An 8,333-nucleotide genomic window follows, 5' to 3' on the forward strand; every position below is an offset into this window, starting at 1 on the left:
ATTGGGAATAATATAAACTGACTTCAAACATACCTGTGTTTTATCTCAGGTTCTTTACCTTCTAATAGAGGTAGGCAATTTACTTAACATCTCTAAGCCTCAATTTAATCAACTGGAAAAGTTGATTATTTATTTGTTTGTTTGTTTGTTATAAAGTTATGATAACCCTTATAGGCATAGTCCAAGGGCTAAGATCACAAATATATATAAATCACCTGGCCCTATATCTCAAAGTTCTGATTTGCCACACCATATTGAAATTTTTATCAGAATATGGTAGTGTCTCCACTAAAAAGGAACTTGCTAATTCATAAAAATGAGGTCTATTCGAGAAGTGTATGTCCCCTTCTTAACAAAGCAAGCAACATGTTGCATCCTCACATACGGAAGATCACCATGTCATTGGAGAGAAGCTAGCAACCAAACCCTGTTTCCTTGCTGGGTCCTCCTCAGGAAAGCAGGTCTAACTCTATAGAACTAATATGTATTTAAGTATTGCCCTGGCAGCAGAGATGCATGGAAGATAGAACTGCATTATCCAGAAAGGCAAAAATTGTTTTGAATGTGAGGAATACTGAATCTGCAGCAGAAGATGCTTGGCACAGATGCAGATACACCGAGCTAACAAAACAACGTTCCTCTTCTGTTGGTGTAGCCACTTCCAGCATAGAGAAGAAAGGGAAAATGCAATTTTGGAGCACATCTATATGTGCCAAGTGCTAGATACTTGACACATTTTCTTACTATACCTTTCCAACAGCTCAGTGAGTGAGAAATGTTAATTACCATTTCTCAAGGAAAATAAATTTGAGTCTCTTAAGTAACTGTGCTGTGTATTTAGCAAGGAAATGGCAAAACTCATATTTGAACCAATATGTTTTTCTGTAAAGCTTGTGTTCTTTATATTTTACACTAGGCCATGGGGATCTTCTGCCTCTTATTTTCTGTAAGATGAAGGCATGTGTTCATAGACACTGAAATTAAAATGAAAAAGAGGTGTAGTGGCAAAGGTCCCAGTTGGTAGCAGATGGCCTACTCAAATGGGGTAAGTTTAGGAGAATTTAATAAAGGTATGGCAGGATTAAGGGACACCAATAAGGAATGTAAAAGCATCATCAAACTAGTAACAAAGGAAACAACTAGCATCCTATGTCAGAAGGTACAAAGGGAGGAAGCAGAACTTGTACAGAGAGGTGGAGCTAGAGGAGAGAAAAACTCTAGAGGAGCTAAGGCCTTCAGTAGAGGAATACAGCCACTGCCAACTCATGGTCTAGCAGGGTTGGAGAAATAAACTACACCAGCCTTACTCCACTCCTGTCTTCTAGTATTTCCCATTAGTCATACCACCAGGAAGTCAGAACTCAAGCCTTTTGATGTAGTCCAAAATTATCTACACTCAGACAATATATAGCTTAGTGGTAGAGCACATGTTCTACATGTATGAGGCCCACAGTTTCAATCACCACTATAGCTAAATTTTGGAATAGAAATTTCAATTTCTTTCTCCTTGTTTAATCATTGGTGGGCCTTTTTTCAAATATTAAAATACTTAAAGAAATAGGTTATTGGATACAAAATCATCTACCTCCTAGAACAAAGAGAATAATGGAGAGTATTGGATCTAGATGGCATATAGAAAATATGAACTCAAATTGAGAATGGAGAATTAAAGCACTTTCCCATACCTAGCCAAATGGCATGTTAAATAAGCAATCTGAGGTCTGGTCTCAAGGAAACTCTAGTCACCAAGAACAAGGTCACCAAGAACCAACAGAATAAGCAATTTAAATAAGGGCTAAACTGTCATCAGCATCTGTGGGATCTGCTTTAGAGGAGTGAAGACAAGTTTCCAGAAGAGACTGACTCTAGGTTTTTGGCGAAGAATCAATTTAGTATCAAGGAGTTCTAACAGAGGCCATGTAAGCAATACTAAAGGCAAGCATGTAGCTATCACTAAAGTTAGCCTCTTAACTCCAGATTTCATTGTCTTTTCAGAGAAAATTAATACTTCTCTTTACTGTGTAGTCATCACATCTTGTTTTGCTTTTACATTGAAACTGCTTGGCCTTTTTTTTATATATATATAAGTAATAGATGACTACAAAGAAAATTTTGGGAGGGGAAAAAAAATAAAAAAGAACTGGAAGTCATGATCCCACCTCCCAACAACAATCGCTGTTAACACTGTATTCTCAACTTTTTCTTGGCATAATTTTACCTGTTCAACACTTCTTCAGATACAATATTATTTGCTTATTTTACATTCTTGTAATAATCCTTTAGATCAGTACTTTTTAAAATATGGTCGTGAGACCAGCAGCATGGGCATCACCTGGGAACTTGCTAGAAATACAAGTTATTGGGCCCCATTCCAGACCTACTGAAAGAGATGCTGGTGTTAAGATTCAGTAATCTGTGTTTTAACAAGCCCTCCAGGTAACATGATATATGCTGAAGTTTAAGAATCATCACTATAGACACTATTTTATATTCTATTTTTTTTTACTCAATGTTATCATATTCATATTTTCCATACCATGATTAATACAATAATTTCAATAACAGCTTAGAATTTATAACCCTGGAATTATTACTTATATTTATTATTTATAATTTATAACCCTGGAATAGATAATTCATTTAAGCAGTTATTCATGCACTTATTTATTTTGTAATATCCACCTCATACCTTCTATGTAACAGAGATTATTGTTCTACATGCTGTGGATATTGTGTCAGAATGGAGATTATCCCACTTAATCATTACTCACTTTGGTTATTTCTATTTTTTACCATTATAATTAATGCTAAAGCTAAACACTATTTTAACGTAAAGGCTTTCTCTCCCCGCTTATATTTTAGAAGCAAAGAATATTTAAATCAGTATTAATTGAGCATCCCATATTACCATCAAAAGAATATCTTTTATTTTTCCCTGTGATTCTCTTCTCTCTATTAGGATAAAAACTTTTGGGAGCTGAGTCAGCACAAGAGTTCAATCCTGATTTTCCCTACTCCAAAGAGAGAAGCATTAGAAAATCCAGTTAATTCTCAAAAAGAATTAGTGCTGAAAATCTGTGGTCCTGACTATTTGATGCAGTTCTTGCCCAATTAATTCAGTGGTGATCAAAGCATTTCTATCATTGTTGGTCAGCAGTAATCTTTTGTTTCTGATTAAGAGGGAGAAATCTGTCATCTTTTCTCTAGTCCTATTTTCTGCTGTGATGTCCAGTGTGTGCCTTGACTCCCAATGTGCCCATTAGTTTCTATGTCATCACACAATCATGGCCAATAGACCAGGATGGCTAGATATGAAGACAATTTCTTTTAAGCCACAAGTTATGTCAGGAGAATAACATTCCTCTTAAATCCTTTAGACAAGGTTGAGCATGTCTGACTCTCCCTTCCCTTTTTATGAATTTTTATCCCTTGTCATCCAAACAGTTCACCTAAGACAGAACTAACTTGGCCAATCAAATATATCTAATAATGTTAAATCCCAAAGTGAAGAGATCCAATCAAGTTTATTCTCTTCTCAAAGGTTTGCTGGGCCTTTTGACATGAAATAGAGAAAGGCATAATCAACGAAGCAGCATCAAATAAAATTGTGTCTATTTTCTCAAATATAAGTGGTTTAATTCAATTAAAGCTACATAATTGAAAAGAAACATCCTAGAAAAAACAATATGTTATCCAGGATAATTGAATATCTGCATATATATTATATGTTAGAAACTGAAAACTTTTATATATATTTAATTTATTGACAAATACTTTTTGAGTTTCTACTATGAGCCAGGCATTACAGGCATTATTTTGGCCACTTTGGGATGCATCAAACCAAAACAGGCAAAAATCCCTGCCTTCGTGGAGTTTACAAGCTAATGGAAGACATGGACAATAAACAACAAAACAATTAAAGCAAATTTTGGGGGTGCCAAATAGTACAGTGACATAGAGAATAAGAATGCAGGGAAGACTGTTGTAATTTGAAATATTATCTTCTTTTGGGTGAGCACTCCTGAGAGATGACTTTTAATCTAAGTCTCGAGGTTGCTGAGTGAGTGAGACCTGTGGTTATTGGGAGAATGTCCAAGGATCACCTTCTGCACATAGCTGGGGCTCTACTGAGGAAAGCACTGAGAATGAAGCAGGACTGAGAGTAAGCACATAAGTAAAGACTTCTTATGAAGGAATGATGGAGATCTAGGTTTCTGTATCTCATGACCTGCTCTCTCATGTGTAACTCAGACTTGGTGAAGTCCTTGAGATTGGGGGAGGTTGAAAGGCCTGGTATGTGGAGAAAGGCTAGGAGAGGAGGGAGGAAGCTGAGGTGAGGTCTCACCCTAACTCTCTCTCTCTCTCTCTGTTCTTTCTCTCCTGCATCCTGAGTTTGGGGTATAAGTGATTTTGATGTATTTAGTAAATCCTAGAATCCCTGGATCTTAAGAAAAGTTGCACTTGGCAGGACATTAAATTGAGGATTTTCTAACTGCCTTGAGGCTCCAAACAATAATATTAAGTATAAAAAATATGAAAAAAAATTTTTTAATGCCCCATCTTTTTATTGGTTACATGTCGATATTATAATATTTTGAATGTTTTGGTTAAAAAATATATTAAAATCATTTCACTCATTATATTTTACTGTTTTTAATATGGCTACTAGAAAAATTTAAATTATATCTGTGGATAGAGATGTTAGCTAATGCTAAGGTGATAATCATATTGTAATATATAAATGTATCAAATCAACACAATATATACTTTAAACTTAGTGATGTCACTTATATCTCAATAAAAATATATTTTTTTAAAAAAATGTGTGGTTTGAATTATCATAATATTGGATAGCACTGTTTTAGAATATTAAGAACATAATTTTAAATATTTATTATTTTAGCCATGCCACCCTGAACAAGCCTGATCCCATCTGATCTCGGAAGCTAAGCAGGGTCGGTCCTGGTTAGTACTTGGATGGGAGACCACCTAGGAAGACCAGGTGATGTAGGCATAAAAAATAAAAAATAAAGAATTGTAAGCTGACAAAGTCCTTGCAATCTGTGAGGTCAACCAAGGGTTGCCTTGCCAAATCAATTAATCAATCAATCTACTATTTTACATTTTTAAAAAAATAATTATAGACTCACAGAAAGTTACAAAAATAGTACAGACAGGTCCAGTGTAACTTTCACCCAGTTTCCCCCAATGGTTACCTTTTATGTAACTATAGTAAAATATCAAAATCAGAAAATGACATGGGTAGGTACAATGTGTTTTAGTTAAATACCATTTTATCACATGTGTAGATTCCTGCAACCACCACAATAATCAAGATACAAAACTATTCCATCACCACAAAGATCTTCCTCACATTACACTTTTATAGTTATACCCATTCCCTCCTCTCATCCCTAACCCCTAGCAACCACTCATTTACTCTCCATTTCAATAACTGTGTCATTTTGAGAATGTTATATAGATCAAATCACACAGCATTTACCTTTTGAGGCTATCATACTTAACTCAGTATATTATCTTTTATTTCTCTTTTATTTTTGGTTATGTATTTGCTTGAATTTTTTCCTTGTTGATATACAGTAGTTTTAAATTTTTACTTAGTCAACTGTATTGATTTTTTCCTTTGAGAGTTCTGCTGCTTTAAAGATTAGAAAGTCCTTGTACCTCCAGAGTTTTAATAAATATACTCTTATTTTCTTCAGGCTATACTATAGTTATTTATTTGTTGTTTCAAATAACCCTTAAACAAATTGGAATTTATTTTAGTTACTGTGTTCTTTTCTAGTAAGGAAACTGGCTATCCCAATACTTTGGTTTTTTTGTTTTATTTCATTTTAGTTTTTTTTTTTTTTTTTGGTTTTTTTTGTTGTTTTTTTTTTTTAAATCTTCTTTTACTCATTTGTTTTTTATGCTTCCTGAAATACTAAAGCTGCACAGTAAATGCCTTTACCATGACCTAGGCTTAATTTTGGAAACAGGAAATTGACCACATAGAGGTTGAAATTATGGACCATTGAAAGGAATTTTTCTGTAACTTTCATGTCACATTAATTTCCATCACTAGGTTTACCTCTTTTTTTGTAATCAATCTGGCTAGCCAAGCATCTAGGGCACTTAATGCAAGACAGAATAACCTTGGATCACAACTCAGGACAACGAAAGCCAAGAAACAAAATATCTGAGAATTGAGCCAGAGATATTGTCAAAAAGCCTTGCAAATTCAGGAGGAACCTTCTCGGTTACCACTGTTGAGGAAAATTTAGTAGTAACCCATTACACTGGAAGTGTGAGGAATAGTCTGGACCTGATAAAACTATATTTTTTTCCCCATCTGAACCATTTCAGATTTTAATTATTGAAATAAAATTAAATATTTATAGAAAAACAAATAAACTGTTTATTACATAAGACCCAATTCAAATAATGTTTATTACATAAGACCCAATTCTGTAAATTATCAGGTCAGTCTTTCCTATTTCTTAAAATTTTTGATGGGCTGCCTCAGGCAACAGATAGGAGAAAATATCAGTGGCTAATGTAGGGGAATTTACTACTAGAAGCGGGCAAGTTAAGGGCCTAGGATGTCTGAGGAAAGACTTAGCTGCTGGTATAGTCTGTAGCTTATGCAGAAACTTCTATGATCCAGCAACTCTGGAATTATACAAGTGCTTGAGCCCAAGGGAGAGAAAGGGGAGGATCTGTGAATGTGAGCAGAGGTGAGCACAGTACTGCAGACCTGTAAATGAGTGGGTCTTGAGTGTGGACTAGATGATCCCTAGGTTCATCCTCAATGTCCAGTTCCTTATACAGTATTTATTGTTCCCTGGTGAGTGGCCTGGTCATGTGAGGAATATGTACTAACAAGTAATTTGCTCTATCAGTGAAATGTAGAGGTGAAAGTTTCTCTCACACAGTATTTCCCTTACTTTCCCGGTCGAGAAATTATGAGACAGACATACTTGACAGTAGTGCAGCAGAATTGACCCATTAAGATAGCAATAACTACAAATTCTACCTCTTCCAATAAGCTGCTAAGATCGACTCCACTAGCAACCCATTGGAATTTATCTCTGTCACTCTCATATTCCAAAGTGATTAGTTGATATTGCTATAGTAACACTGATCACACTATTTGTCCTAAAATCTCATTCATATATCCTTTTCTCCTTTCTATAACTAGACCATGCTTCTAAGGATAGGAGTGATAATTTACTATTTTTGTATCTTCAATGTCTATAGCAGTAACTAGGCCTCAAAAAATATTTCATAAATGTTGAGTTGTAGTAAATAAACCATAAAGTATTAGCAGGAAACATACACAGTTACCTAAACACTGTCAGATGCAGTGATTAAGAACAAGGGCTTTGGAATTACAAAAACCTGCATTTTGAGTCTTTGCTATCTACTACTTATCTGTGTAGAGCTGAAAAATGTCCTAGGCCCTTATAAAGTTTCATTTCCTCATCTGTATTAAAGGACATAATAATAGTACTTATGTAATGGATTTTGGAAATATTTATCAATATAATTTGTAACATGTTTAAACATAGTGTCTAACATATAGTATATATTCAATAAATATTAGTAATTCTTTAGGTAAAAGAAAAATGAGATAGAAATACCTGTTAGTAGTAAGTACAATTCTTAAGTGGAGACTGAATTTAATTATAGAAAGTAGACAATTATTTCTGTAACCTTAATCAAACTCGGGAAACAACTGAGTAGTTATTCACTTGGAGACTGGAAAGCAGCATTTAAGTGAAATCTAAAGTCGACCTCTGGAGAACTGATTGTGAACTTCACTCTTGACATGATGGTTAAATAAACAATTACTTATTAACTGCTGCCTGGAGGTTTACTTTTTAATCTCCTGAACTTGCGATAAAATAAAGATTTGATTTGAAGTTTTAAAATCAGGCTACAGACAATTTGCAGCTAAGGTGAGAAAGTATTAGGAAACAGGGAGGCTTGGGTCAAATGGCAAAAACACAATTTAGTTGTTGACCAAGAAGATGGGCTAAGGAGACAATTTTGAAGCTAAGTGTGCTTGGAACAATTTACCCTCTATGGATGGATGACTGGAACACTCCTCAATATCATTAAATGGTTTCCTCCTGAAGGGCACCAAAGCACTGCCTTAACCTGATTTGTTCCTTTCTTTCCACTGTGAGAGCAGCACCTCAATTACCTGTGTATTTAATGTTGACAATGTGCTATTTACATGATAAATATCTTTTGAGGGCTGTGGAAAAGGAGAATGTTTTAATGACCACAATCACCAGACATGTTTATGAAGAGAAAATCCTGACGAG

At 34.7% G+C, this 8,333-nt stretch overlaps 1 pseudogene; it reads left to right on the forward strand.

Annotated features, from left to right (window-relative positions):
• Positions 1-4,895: 4,895 nt before the first annotated feature.
• On the forward strand, positions 4,896-5,014 carry LOC112474786 (annotated as a pseudogene).
• The last annotated feature ends 3,319 nt before the right edge of the window (positions 5,015-8,333 follow it).

The sequence above is a fragment of the Pteropus alecto genome, unplaced genomic scaffold (genome assembly GCF_000325575.1).
Source record: "Pteropus alecto unplaced genomic scaffold, ASM32557v1 scaffold7, whole genome shotgun sequence".
Taxonomy (NCBI): domain Eukaryota; kingdom Metazoa; phylum Chordata; class Mammalia; order Chiroptera; family Pteropodidae; genus Pteropus; species Pteropus alecto.